Here is a 15,216-nt window from a genome sequence, read left to right as displayed (position 1 = left end):
TTTTTCTTCTCATGGAAAGAAAGCACTGTCATGTAATGAATTGTTTCAAAAATGTTTTTCCCTAATGTTTAATGACAGAGGACTATTACAAAATTATGGGGTGAGTTGATTGTTCGTAGAGAAAGCAGGTGGAATAATAACTATGTTTAATGTGTACAAATACAACGATAATCACAATAGCATTTGTATCATTGCTAAAGTTAATACATATCAATCTTGTTTAGCAAATCCACACAACAATTTATTGGAGAACACAAAACAACTCCTCATTAGTAAATGGACTAACCCATGCAGATTGCGGAACATTGCGGTTTTAAGAAAGCCAAAACAAATGCAACGTGTCAAAGCACCTGTCCCAAGGATGAAACGAAACTACCCCAGCGGTGTTGAAAATCGCAGAAAATAGCTCAACAAACGATGAAAAGGGTTGAAAATCACCCGAAATAAACTTTTTTTTGTTACACAACTGGCAGAACCAGAACAGGGTCTTTAGTTTAGCACATGTGTGGTGTGTCCCATGACCGACGCAGCTTGCTGTTGCTTGTTAAGCTAGCCATTCCTTATCAAAGGTTTCGTTGGACTGCTTGCTTGAATGCTTAAGCCACTTGGTGAATGTTCCACAACAAACTTGGTAATTGAACACCCCCACCCCGGTTGCTTACCAGTCTTGCTCACACCACCAGACTTGCTCACACTACCACACTTGTCAACACTATCACACTTGTTCACATCACCAGACTTGCCCACACCATCACACTTGCTCACATCACTACACTTGCTCACATCACCAGATTTGCTCACATCACCAGACTTGCCCACACCATCAAACTTGCCCACATCACCAGACTATTTCACATCACCAGACTTGCCCACACCATCACACTTGCCCACACCATCACACTTGCCCACACCATCACACTTCCTCACACCATCACACTTCCTCACACCATCACACTTCCTCACATCCTCACACTTGCTCACACCATCACACTTGCTCACACCATAACACTTGCCCACACCATCACACTTGCCCACACCACCACACTTGCCCACACCATCACACTTGCCCACACCATCACACTTACCCACACCATCACACTTGCCCACACCATCACACTTCCTCACACCATCACACTTGCCCACATCATCACACTTGCCCACACCACCACACTTGCCCACACCATCACACTTACCCACACCATCACACTTGCTCACATCACCACACTTGCTCACATCACCATCACACTTGCCCACATCACCAGACTATTTCACATCACCAGACTTGCCCACACCATCACACTTCCCACACCATCACACTTGCCCACACCATCACACTTGCACACACACACCTTTACCTCTGCCAGCCCTGCCTTCATTTCCTCCTGACCCGCCTTCAGTGTTTGCATATTCCAACCCATGCGTTCTTCCATGTTTTGCATATCCCCCTTCATTTCGTTTTGCATGTTTATTCCCATGTTTTGCATATCACCTCTTAGTGTTTGCATATCACTCTTGATTGGTTGCGCATTCGCATCCATTATTTGTTTTATCATCTCCATCATCTGGCTCATGTCAAATGGGTTTTGTGAAGCCGATCCGCCATGATCGGGCGCGGATCCGACAGGGATTGCCAGGTCCTCAGAGGGGGAAATTTGATGCAGGGGGTCCTCGTATAATTGGCGCCGTTGCCCCCAATGTTACCTCTGAATTTGGCTGCAGGGAAAGATTTCCCTCACAACTGTCGTCCTGAGCTACGGATTCTTCTAACATTATCTCAGAACCCACCTGTACCAGCTCGTCTTGGTCCGGCATGGTTCGTACCGATAGTTGAATAAAATTTGGATCTTGCCCTTAATTTTGGAGGGAAAGTGGGAGGTTGCCAAGCACACCACTGGTCTGAATCCCGTAAATTTCTCTATGGGGGGGGGGGAATGGGTTGGAGATCACACTCCTATCACCAAACTGCTGCAGGTTGGTGTCCTGTAAATTTCTGGACCCGCAGAGAAGGAACTACTACAGTGAACGTGGAGATTTTGCCTCGGAAAAACGAGTCTCTGGGTCAGCGAGGAAGTGGTGGAAGCACTTGTCCAGCCCAAACGAGAGAAGCAAGCGAGAGGAAGGTACTGTGTTTCCAATAAGAGGGGGGATAAAATAAAAGGGGAGAAAGTGATTAATTAACCTAACTAAAAAAACATTGCAACTCACCCCCGTGTCTTCCCACTACACACAAGGAAGGGATCTATCTCGACGTATACTAATGGCATAACTAACTTCGGGACAACTGTATGTTTGTATGTATATGGTTCCTAGAACCGTAACAATACACACAAATGTGGACATGAGATCATACACATATTAAACGTGACATATGATACATATTGCACACACACACACACACACACACACACACACACACACACACACACACACACACACACACACACACACACACACACACACACACACACACACACACACACACACACACACACACACACACACACACACACACACACACACACTTCAATAATTGTACAGATTGGCTATTCCAAAAATATAATATATAAAAGGTTGCTCCAAATGATGTTCATTTCACAACATCCTATATTCCAACATCGGATAATGAATTACTCTGTTTTTATTAACCTCCGTCATCGAAGATGGACGGTGCATACTGTTTTCACCCCTGTCTGTTTGATTTCGTAAGTGATGACTTCCGTCCTCTGTTTGTGTGTTTGTGTGTAGGCACGATAACTCGAGAACGGAAGAAGCTACCAATGTCAAATTACACCACGTGATTCAGGAGGGTGATGGCGAGCGCTGATTAGATTTTGGTCAAAGTTCAAGGTCACAGTGAGGTCAAACATAATTCCGTAACTTCATGTGGATAAATGGAGTATTTTTGCTTCAGTCGACATTACGAGTTCGTTTTAACTTCGATTTTAATTTTGTCTTCGGTTTTTGCGATCACTTAGGACGCTTAACACTCGGTTATCGAAATTCTGGTAAAAATCGGATGTTTTGGAGACGTTTTAAGATTGTATAAAAAATATTTCACTCGCCGCGTTGCGGCTCGTCACGTGGTGCAGCGCGCTCGAGCAGAGGCGTCGTTGAGTCACCTAAAGGTTTTGCGTGTGCTTGCTGACGGTGTTTTAGATAAAGATGGTGTTTAAAAGTCTTTTTTTTATCCCAATAAAGGTTATCGTCGCATGCCTGACTCGCTAAGCCGTCGGATTATGTAAAGATTGTTGGTGGATGGCTGAATATTACGGTTTTGTGACTTTAATAAAATAATATAAAATAATTGCGTGGAGAAATGGAGATTTTTTACTTCGGTTGACGTTACGATTTTTGATGTTTGGTACAGAATCATCGTAGAAACTTCTGGTTTGTGTCGCTACCTTCTCAAGAGACAGCTTTTATTAGACAAGGTCAGAGGTCAAGTTGACGATTTCGTAAGTACCAGTCTATGACTGCTTGTTTGTTTGTTTGTGAACAGTATTACGGAACAGAACGGAAGAAGCTACCAATGTCAAATTACACCACGTGATTCAGGAGGGTGATGGCTAGTGCTGATTATATTTTGGTCAAAATCGGTCAAAGGTCAAGGTCACAGTGAGGTCAAACATCCAAAAAATGATAACTCGAGAACGGAAGAAGCTACCAATGTCAAATTGCACCACGTGATTCAGGAGGGTGATGGCTAGTGCTGATTAGATTTTGGTCACAATTGGTCAAAAGCCAGGTCACAGTGAGGTCAAACATCCAAAACATTCGATTTTTGATGGTTTGGTACAGAATCATCGAAGAAACTTCTGGTTTGCGTCGCTACCTTCTCCAGAGACAGCTTTTATTAGACAAGGTCAGAGGTCAAGTTGACTATTTCGTAAATACCAGTCTATGACTGCTTGTTTGTTTGTTTGTGAACAGTATTACGGAAAAAACTCCTGGACAGATTTCGACGAAACTTGGTGGGGGGATTAGGTATGGTCCAAGGATCATGCCATTAGATTTTGGACTTGGTCCAAAGTCCAATATGGACGCTATGGCGGCCATTTTGAAAAAATATTTGAATTTTTGTTTTTGCATTTCTACATGTTTTAAGTGATTTCCAACCCAAAAAAATTTGTTAGAGAAAAAAAAAATTGCACCTTTTTTTTCAAAAAAATTAGATTTTTTTTTTTGGGCATTTCTACATGCGCGTCGATCTAGTTTAGTTTATTCAATCGTGGTTCAGTAGAGTCTGATCTGTTTTGACCTACAATGAATAGGATATCAGGTTCACTTAAGTGACCCAACAGTATTGGCGGCGGAGGTTTTGCACTCTACCGAGTGCTTGTTTTTTTTGTTTTTTTTTAGTTTCCATTTCTACAGTACTTGTTCCTCGAGTTGATGATTGTTTTTGTTTTTTTTGCAGATCCGTTTTATATACAACCATAAGGGAATGATGCGTTTGACGAGTTTGAATGCATTTCAAATCTTCGTCATAAAATTAACCAGTTGATTCTTGATAAACTGGAGATTAAAATACTAACTCAAGATGCAGGTATGGTGGATTGTTGTGGTACATGAACCACATATTGAGATACATAAAGTCGTTCCCACGAGTTAACTACCGTAAACTCACCCGAACTATAAATCGATTCTCACTAACTTAATGTTCACCTTCACAAACGCTTCTCCAGGGAGAAAGTTTGAAAGCTACAACTTAGGTCACACACTTGTGAGTGAATGTTTCATTTTCTACTAAGAACAACTTTTTGATTATTGGAGTTTCATTAACACCGAAATATGTCTGAGGCCTCAAAAAACTGTTTACTGTTTCTTCATTGAATTCCAGATCAGATTGTAATCTGCCTGATATGATGCACCATAAAGATCTCATGGTGTCTTTCTTGAAGAAGAGGTTGTAATGCCGTACCCTGAACAAATTCCAAATTCATTCCCAAATCACTTTCTTTCGAACATCTTGCTTGGCCAGCTGTTTCGTGAAAGATGTGGGCCAAAAACGTCCCATGTGGGCCAAAAATGATAAGAATGGAATCATTTATTTTGAGGTGGTGAAAAGGTATTAGTTGTAGGTAATAGCATCTGCCAACATAATTCCTGTTTAATAGCAAATGAAGATCGAGTAACAAAACAGTTCCTCGTTTGTAATTCAAGCGCGTACCAATTTGCATTCCAATTTTGTTTTAAATGCATGTCTGTTCTCCCGATAAGACCTTGGATAGGCCCCTGGTTATTGTTGTATCCCCATGGCTATGTCAATCTCTGAACACACTAGTAGACACATTAATTCGATGATTGATGTCTTTTCTTGCTCTTACCTTCCAACTGTTTTCAATTTGTTGCTTGACTAACAAGTTGAATTTTTTCATTTCCAGTTGCAGAACAGTGTACCTGTAAAGTGAGAGTTAGAAACTAAGCCTGTTGCTCCTCAGTGTGAGAATTGCCTCTACATGAAGCAGAGACACCTACTGGAGTTTTATGGACATTAAGATAACTTTGTTTCCATGTTTTTGAAATGTGCCGGTGCAGGTTTATGATTTTAATGGACAGGCCTTGCGTTTGAAAGAAAAATTGAGACAGACTGAATGTTTGTGTCAACACCTTCAGCACAAATTATTCCTTCAACACAAGAACTTGAAGGCAAAGGAAACTCAGAATGCCAAGTGTAATGAGGAACACCTGAAGATGGAGTACAAGCTGCAAGGTGGGGTTACATTTGGATGGATGTGCTGTTGAAATGTGGTGGGGGAGAAAAAAAAACAAAAACATTTTCAAAACACTTTAATTTTGTTCTTTCTCTGTCCTGACCAATATCCTGATACTAAGATGTATTATGTTATGTTAGAGAGGGGTTATTGTGCAAAGAGTTTGATTAGGCCATGTTACCATCGTGTACAGCTTTTTTGGTTGCTGATTGCATCATTGGTTAGGGGCATAGCTATGCCACTGATGCAGTGCCCTTATTACAGTACACTAGCTGGTACTCATTTCACCAACCGCGGAAGGATGACAGCTGAATCAACCCCATAGTATTAATTCAGCGGAGAAACAAGCCTTGAACTCAGGACCCTAGGATCCCAAGCCACCACCCTAACTACAAAGCCAACGTCAGGCTCATCTAGGATCCCAAGCCACCACCCTAACTACTAAGCAAACGTCAGGCTCATCTAGGATCCCAAGCCACCACCCTAACTACTCAGCAAACGCCAGGCTCATTCGGTCATGTAAGAATGTCTTTGGATGTCATTGTAATCTCTTGTTTAAGTTTGGTTGGTTTTCATGGAAACCAATAGCGTTGGAAGTTGTGTGAAATGATCATTACAAATATTGGGTAATATCTTTTTAAAAATAATAATAAGAATTAATTAAACCAGAAGTGTGTCATTAGTGTTTCCTGGAAGTTGATCTTCATTATAAATAGAGGGCCAGTGTATTGATTTTTGTGCTGGTGGATTTCTTTTTACATTCTTTGGTTGTAAGATATTTCTGGTGTGAGTGGGGGTGTGGGTGCTTTCTGTTGTTTTGTGTGTGTGTGTGTGTGTGTGTGTGTGTGTGTGTGTGTGTGTGTGTGTGAGTATGTGTGTTTTTTATGTTGGTGTGCATGGTTTCTTTCTTTCTTTTTTCATTGTCTATGGGAGGGGTGAATCTTGCAAATAGTTTATGAATAAAGTTCACTTGGCTGCACCTGAATAGGTTTGAGGGTGGAGGAGTATCTGCAATTGAAACCCGAATCTGATCCAGGTTCCCTCTGATGACTCCATCTTTGCCTGTTTGGATTCCTCCTGATACTCCAGTGCTGTATTTGGTCAGTTATTTGAATATCATATCGAAGAAGGCATTTCGCCCATCATGTATGTTCTGTATCCACACCACATTAATAGTTCATTCCTATTTTCTTTTCTTCTGTATACAGTCCCTGTTTTACTGGTAATTTTACTGTTTTATGGTCTGGGCCATAATGTTTTCACCATTTGAGCTTTTGTCATCAAATTTTCAACAAAGCTTCATGATGAGAAAATGGAGAAGACAAAGTAATAATTTGGTCAAAAGGTCAGGGTCACATAAAATCATCAATTTTCATCCAATTGACCTGAAATGTTTATTATTTGAGCTTTTCTTATCACATTTTAAACAAAGGTTTATTATGAGACTATGGAGAAGCCAAATTAAGAATTTCGTCAAAAAGTCAAAGGTATGGCTTGGTATACAGAATAAGTCAGAATATAAAGTGGATGGGCTTTGCATTTTCAGATGCTTTCTAGTTTAATCTGAGCTGAGAACCACGTCTCTTTAAAATTAAGTTCCATGTCCCATGATTTTTAAAATAGGGAATATAGGTTACGTAGCTACATACAAGAGTGGTCTGCCCTTCGTCGGAGAGAGCAAGAGGTCTGTGAGGATCAGGAGAAATGAAATCGTAAAACTCCAATTAAATTGAACCACTGCCATTTTCTTACAAATTTACAAACTGTGAACTTTGCAAACCCAGCAGTCAAACTTTGCGACAAACTCTCGTTGACACGTGTAACCTTCTGCAACTTTAGGATTTCCCAAAAAGTGAAAGGTGTAATCAGCAATCTCTTCTCCAATGCAAATTAAGTATTTTCTTAAACATAAATCACTGAAGGCAACACAAACTAGCTGAAGTCAGGAGTTTGGCTGAAGATAAAATATGTGCTTCTCTCTTGGTAGTTGCAAATTGGAAGCAAAGCATCCTGTAAGTGTTTCTTCATGGAGACATATCTGTTGGATGAGTTCAGCAGTGTTCCAGTTTGTGCATGGAAGAAAAGCACTCATGGCTAATATCTCAAACATTGACTTTGAAAATAATGAAATGGTGAATTTATACACAACCATTTTTGAGGAGATAGCGTGAGGGATGAACAGATGTAGCCATTTACAATCAGGTCTCCATTTTTCAAGAAAAAAGTGTGGGGATAATTAGTCTTCTCCATATTCACAAATATAAAGGCTTGTTGAAAATTTGATGACAATTTCTCAAATGCTAAAAAGAAAAAAAAAAGTTATGGCCTGGACAGACAGACACACATACACACTTAAGCGTTAGCAAAACTCCGTCTCCCACTGCGTTGTGCGGATGGGCAAATGATTTGATGTGCTTTATTGTACTTTCCCACTGTATTTTGCAATCCGTATTTCATTGGTTCCATTCACTGCCATTGCTATCAGCACACACATGTATGTTTCTGTACACCATCATCCCTGAAAGATATGATCCGCATGCGTGTTGCCTTGCCTCACATTCATATGTGGTCCATGCGTGCTGAAGTGTGCACAGATGCAGTCTCTTAGTACATAAAAAGTAGGTTGCAGAAATGAGTCATGCAAGAAAAATTGCAAAAGTCTTGATCTGTTGGTTAGCACTCTTAACTTTGGTACTTGTATCAATTATACCTCTACGCTACACCTTGTTTCCACCAGCCTCATAATCCTTAGTTTCTGATGATTAATAAAATATTTTGATGCTCTTTCTCTTAAGTTCTGGTTGCAGTGCAAGTTATTTTCTCCCAAGTAATATCAATGTTTGCTGCATTTGACATGGTTAACATTGTTGAGATTGATATGTCTTGTGCCCGATCTGTGAAATTAATCACGCTCGAACGAGTTTTCATGTCGCTCAGCGCAAAAATAAAATCATGCAAAAGTTTCCATTTCTACAGTACTTGTTTACAAGGGTTACTCACACACAAGGAAATGTATGTACAATGTGTGAGTGTAAGTACTACTTTTGTAGAAATTGTGATGCATCAACTTACGGCAGATGTGACAAAGTAAAATTGTCTTTTTTTTGTAATTTTGAGTTCAATAGCATTAGTGTAATTTATCTGTTTGATCCATGGATTTAAACAAAGCACAAAATGTTGTTACATTGTGGGGGGTTCGATATCACCTTAGAACAGGTAGGAATGTACAGACTAGCAAGGGCCATGTACAAGTAGTGAGCCCATGTCAATGTAAGACCAAATAATGATAAATAAAAAAATAGGACCACTGGACCTGTAGCTTATCTGGGCCCTGGCTTAATGTTGTAACCCAAATCTGGTAGCATTCTGACTGCTGGATGATGTAGAAGAAGTTTTTTTTGAAGGAATTTACGTGATTTTCCAAAAAATTTATGAAGACCGCTATTTTTACACACTTCCGGTCATGTGTTTGGCATGACCTCTGCAATTTAACTTCAGGACCCTGCACTAATGTTGTAACCCAAATTTGGAAGCATTCTGACAGATGGGTCGAGAGAAGAAGCATACATGGCAAGTTGAAGGTGACAAAAAATGGGCTGGTAGGAATCGAAAGTGTTTTTTTTTCAACCTTTTTCATGCTGCGGTCGCAGATTTGCGACGAGATAAAAATAATTGAAATAATTTTTTTTGGTTTAATTTTTGTTATTCGTCTAACTTGACAGCCAAGTTGTGTTTTTTTTTTGCAAATACCACTTGAAATTCATAGCCCTACGGAAAAAAATAATTAACAGGGAACCATGCAGCCATACACAATGCAGCATGCAAAGGGTTAACTAAACGTGGTAAAAACGCGATTCGAGAGGTTGAATAATCAGTAATGCTCAGGAGGTTCCAAGTAAGACGACATACATACATATGTACATACAAACATATATATGCATCACATTTCTCAAACAAAGAATATATCTGTTATGTTGCTCAACAGAAACTAAACAATTCAATTGATTGCAAGGCACAAATCCATTTATTCCACAGCAAGTAATGTTCACATATCTCCGACTCCGTTAAGATGGCGTCTCCCTCACGTTCCACATGCCCTTCTCCCTTGCATCATCATCTTCCTCACAAACTCTCAACATCTGGCAATTGAACAACAACATACTTGGAAAGAATATAACACCTAAGAAAGAACACAACAATTTCTCAAAGTTTTATTTACTTTTTCCATTTCTATTTGTCGCCTGTGATACGTGACGTCACATTTACTGCAAATTGCGTCCCCACAATAAAGAGCGGTGTTGGCTGCTTTCTAGAAACCAAATGATGATAAATGATGTTTACAAAACTTGACAATAAAACTTTGAGAAATGTTCGTTCATTCACAAGCATCAAATTGCATCATTGGATCCCATTTCATTCATTTTTTTAAATTACGGTTTGAATTTGGAATGGGAATTTGTGGACACCCTGGATACGAATATAAACAATCCGAATCGAATCCTACCATTCAAACTACTCAAAAGTACCGATAAATATCACAGTAAGAAGTCGAAGAGTGAATTGGAAAGCAAATAGGCCTACCGATTGATTGAGGGTGATGCCAAATGGTAGACAAGTGGAAGTGATGATGCGTACAGATGAGGATTGAAGGAATTGCTCAGTTGGGTAAAGCTCATGATATCACCCAGCCAATAGAGTCAGACGAGAGCGGTACCTTGTATATCAGTTAGAAATCGCAACAGATCTGTCACTGTGTGTGTGAATCCATGCGAGTGGAATGGAAACTAAACATTGGGTTTTTGAAATTGTTCATACTTTCCATCCATGATTCAATACACGTTTTAATGATATGAAAATGGGTCCGCGTGTTTAAAGAAAGAAAATGGGTCAAACCCACAAAATACGGGTCACTTGTCATGTCAGAAGAAGATTTTGGAAGGAATCTGTGTGACCGCCATTTTGACACACTTCCGGTCATGTGATTAGAATGAATTTGGCAATTTAACATCCCTACCCTGGCCAAATGTTGTAACCCAAATTTGGTAGCATTCTAACTGGTGGATCAGAAGAAGAAGATTTTGGAAGGAATTTGCGGGCTCACCATTTTGACACATTTCCAGTCATGTGAATGGCATGGCCTCTGCAATTTAACATCAAGACCCTTTCCTCATGTTATAACCCAAATTTGGTAGCAACCTGACTGGTGGGTTTGGAGAAGATGTTTGAAGAAATTTATTAAGTCAGCCATTTTGACCTACTTAGTCATGTGACCAGAATGAGCTTTGAATTTCCTATTACCATCAGGCGAGGAATGTTGCTGCAAAATTTCAGCTGGACCGGCCCAGCGGTTTGGCCGGAGAAGTCGAAAAAGGAGATGGACAGATGCACAGAGTGCGATGACAATCCCTTATCTGGAATGTAAATTCCAGATAAGTTAAAAATACCAGTTTATCGTCCCCTCCCGCTTCCTTTTTTGAACCCGCCTCTTTTTTATTATTCGTTATTCTGTCAAACATCCAGAAAAAAAAACTGCACCTGTGTCCGCCAGAAGCTGTGCAGTGAAGCGGTCCCATGGGGCTGATGGTTATTTCCCTTAACAGGTGGGGTGACCTTACTGTCCTGATGCAAACCAAACAATAACACAAAAATCTAAACAACAACACATGAAAAACGAAACAACAACAAACTAGAAACAAAGGAAACATGGTGGATTAGAAAGGTTCCTCATTTATTAAAGTATTGATGGAAGGAAGGACAGACTAAATATGGAAGCGGTTTGCACCACTTAAAACTCTATGTCTTCGTGTACGACTCTTGCAGCATTCTTTGAATCGATCATTTTCCCAATGTCGTTGCTGGGTTTTTATAGCTTCTGCTGAGATGCTGCACCGAGAGCTGTACTGCCGCCTTCCGTTCACTGCCGCTTTCCATTTCTGTGTGTGATATGTGAGCAATACTGATCTGTGTACATGCCTGCATACGCAAGTTTCATCGCAGCCACTGCAGTTTAATGCTTCTGATTAAAATGATGCAAAATACAACTGGTTTTAAAACTAGCAAATTGTGCAACGGCTGTAGAATGTAGACAAATTGTGTGAACGTGCCAAATCATTTGCATGATTTAAGCTTAATTTTGAAGACGGTTTACATCTGTTTGCAAATTCGGCAGGGAACTAAAGTCATGGGCCGGTGGTTTGTGAGAACAGTTCTTGATGGGCGATGCTCACCATGTGATATTCTCTCCTGTTATACTCATGCGGAGTTGGACCAGGGAGCGTTGGTGAGTCCACATCCCACATATGCAAATCTGTGTATTTAATGTTTACTGCAGATCTATATAGAAAGATGGCATAGTCAATCATTTTAAGATGTACGAAGTGTGCAGTTTTTTTTGTCTTCCGCTATACATTTATTGTATATTTTTGAACTGTGGATTGTATTTATAATAGGCTTAGTGAGGGTGTACGTGATGTGTCAGGTATATGACGCACGTCATATTTGTTTGGGGGTTGAAAACTGACATGTCTGGTGCATGACTCATGTAATTTCTTTTTCTGGGGGGTGGGGAGGTAAACAACTGGCATGTCATGCATGATTTGTCATACATAAACAACTGGGTACATGATTTGTCGAGTACGAAAAGCCTGTGGCCACTTTGGGGAAAAAAAATAAAATATATGTATATATATATATATATATATATATATATATATATATATATATATATATATATATATATATATATATATATATATATATATATATAAAGGGCCTCCTTCCTTTTTATAAAATCCAGACGATCAAGTGGTATTTTTTTTTTTGAATTTGGCCTAATAAGTAGGGACACGTGGGCTTAAGAAATGTTTTGTTTAAATAAGCACTACACAGGGGGTGGTTCATGTTAATTATTATTGTTATTATTATTATTATTACTAGCAAATACAACCTGCCGCTTCGCTGACAGGAATACTGAGAGGGGGGAGAGTGAAGATGTGGGGAGAGTGAAGAGGGAGGAGGGGAAAGAGAGAGGAGGGCTGGGGGAGCAAGGAAGTAGGGTGGAGAGAGGAGGGGTGGGGTAACGATGAAGCAGAGCAGGGGGGGCAGGATGGGTGGCGGGAGCAAGGAGGGGTGGGGGAGTGAGGAGGGGCAAAAAAAACAGCAAACTGTGTAAATAAAATGTATAACAAATATAAACATTAAAATGAATTTCTTTTCAATAAGTGTTGTCATGATTGGGGTTGGATACAGTACATTTTGCTTGTGGCAGGCTTATTCAGGTGTGGCAGGCTGTCCAGTCGAGGTTGAAGGCTCAGACAATTAATTGGAGGCTGACTCGCTTGGGATTTTTTTTTGAAGAACTTCATAATGGATACTTAAGTGGCTGCCTTCATTTTCTGTTCGTAGAACTCCTTGGAACATTTCAGGACATTCTCCATCTCCATAGGCACCTTGTAACTTTTCATGCAGTTGGGATCATGCTCATCATGACCGGCTCGCTCAGGATGTCGGAGCACGAACGGCTCGCTCAGGATGTCGGAGCACGAACGGCTCGCTCAGGATGTCGGAGCACGAACGGCTCGCTCAGGATGTCGGAGCACGAACGGCTCGCTCAGGATGTCGGAGCACGAACGGCTCGCTCAGGATGTCGGAGCACGAACGGCTCGCTCAGGATGTCGGAGCACGAACGGCTCGCTCAGGATGTCGGAGCACGAACGGCTCGCTCAGGATGTCGGAGCACGAACGGCTCGCTCAGGATGTCGGAGCACGAACGGCTCGCTCAGGATGTCGGAGCACGAACGGCTCGCTCAGGATGTCGGAGCACGAACGGCTCGCTCAGGATGTCTGAGCACGAACGGCTCGCTCAGGATGTCGGAGTGTCAGCAGTGCAGATCTTTTTGAGGGTGTAGTAAATTATTTTTCCATTGATTTCTTGACAACCATTAAAGTTTTCTGTCCATTCAAGGATATTTATTTTCTTTACCTCCTCTAACTTATTTGTATTTTAATTTATCCACTTATTTGTTTTATCTACTTTTGTTTTCTTCAATAAGGCTAATTTGATATACCTCACATTCATTGTTTTCCATTTAAATACAAAGGCTGTAATTTTCTCCACTCTTTGGTTTGGTTATTGCTTGGTTATATTATTTATATATTAGTAAAAAAAGGTGACAGTAGCCCATTAAAACCCCCCAACCCCATTAAAAAAAATATTCTGTTTATCTTGACCCTTATTCTTGTCTTTTAAATATCTTAACTCTTAAATATCTTGACACTGATTTATATCTTAACACTTATACCTCTTAAATATATTGACATTTATATCCATAAGGGAGGCTGGCTGTCCTATTCCATTTTCTAAAATAAACCTCTTATCAAAAGCCCCCAATGCTTTTTTATTTAACTCCTCTATATATGATTGATGTTTATAACTTCTTATCGCATTCATTTTTCTCTACTCTCCTTTCTTAAAGGCTAAACAGTTGTAATAATGTTTAAAGTTTATTGTGTCTGATTACATTTTTCTTTACTGCCTTTAACTTTTTATCACTCTTTTCAATATTTTTATCAATATATTTATAAGCATAAGCCTTTGCTCTCAATCCCACAAGTTCACTCATTATCTTTCCACAAAATTCATCTTTAAACTTTCCAATAACCTTTTTCGTTTTTTGTGGAGAATAGTTTGTTATATGATTTATAATTGCTTGTATCATAAATATCAAAATCCTGAGACATATCCTTATAATTATCTTCCATATTGATTTTCAAATAAAACTGTCTGTATCCATATAAAGTAGGTTAACTCCATCCACATATTTCTTCTTTAAGTTGTTGTGGAAGCGGTCATCCATGACCAACTTTGAAAAGTCAAGAATTGATGTTCCTATATGAATAGGTTTATCCATTTCAATGCTCTCTTTATTCATTTGAATAGCACAAAAGTTCTCTGAAAACACCTCTGCTCTTTGAAAACTTGGTTTATTAATTAATTTTGATGCTTGTTTCCAAGATGTAGCAAGTCTTATGTTTTGTCTTTTCCTAACATTTTCCATCGTCTTTCCAAATACAACATTATTCATTCATTTATAAAAAGTCTTTCTCAAAATCAGTTTTTGCTTCTGTTCTCCTTTTCATATTAAAATTAGTGTAGGTCTTTAACAAATGACTTTGTCCAAACTTAAAAATTCTATGAATTTTCTTTCCTCTCCACCCAGCAGATAAATAGTCTTAAATTCCTTTGATGTAAAACATACTTCTCTTTATCATATAATGCAGTGAGTAATATTTCTGTTGGTTTCTCGCTTGTAGTAAAAAATGATTGTTGATGAGCCATTCCTTTTTCGGACTTTCTTTATCAGGTGCATATTGAAGATCTCGATTTTTCTTGTGAAGTTTTTTTTGGATATTTCAAATCGACCTCAAAATAATACCCAACTTCTGCTCTATCCAATTATTTTTGAGAAGAGATAACAATGTTTTGTAGAACTCTCATAATATT

At 39.5% G+C, this 15,216-nt stretch overlaps 1 protein-coding gene across 8 annotated transcripts in view; it reads left to right on the top strand.

Annotated features, from left to right (window-relative positions):
- The first annotated feature begins 2,569 nt into the window (after nt 1-2,569).
- Nucleotides 2,570-15,216, top strand: part of LOC147015374 (uncharacterized) — a 44,739-nt gene continuing 32,092 nt past the window's right edge. Inside the window, exons 1-4 of one of the 8 annotated variants that reach the window (XR_015050311.1) lie at nt 2,570-2,858; nt 3,368-5,713; nt 6,703-11,994; nt 13,119-13,615. The gene's annotated coding sequence lies outside the window, so the exon portion shown is untranslated. Of the gene's footprint in view, nt 5,714-6,702; nt 11,995-13,118; nt 13,616-15,216 lie in introns of all 8 variants that reach the window. The other 7 variants (XR_015050312.1, XR_015050310.1, XR_015050314.1 and 4 more) reach the window with 7 other exon arrangements.

The sequence above is a fragment of the Eptatretus burgeri genome, chromosome 12 (assembly GCF_056783735.1).
Source record: "Eptatretus burgeri isolate ZD-2024b chromosome 12, Ebu_testis_v1, whole genome shotgun sequence".
NCBI classification, from domain to species: Eukaryota; Metazoa; Chordata; class Myxini; order Myxiniformes; family Myxinidae; genus Eptatretus; species Eptatretus burgeri.
The sequence above is the reverse complement of the archived record's forward strand: the minus strand, read 5'-3'. Positions and strand labels throughout refer to the sequence as shown.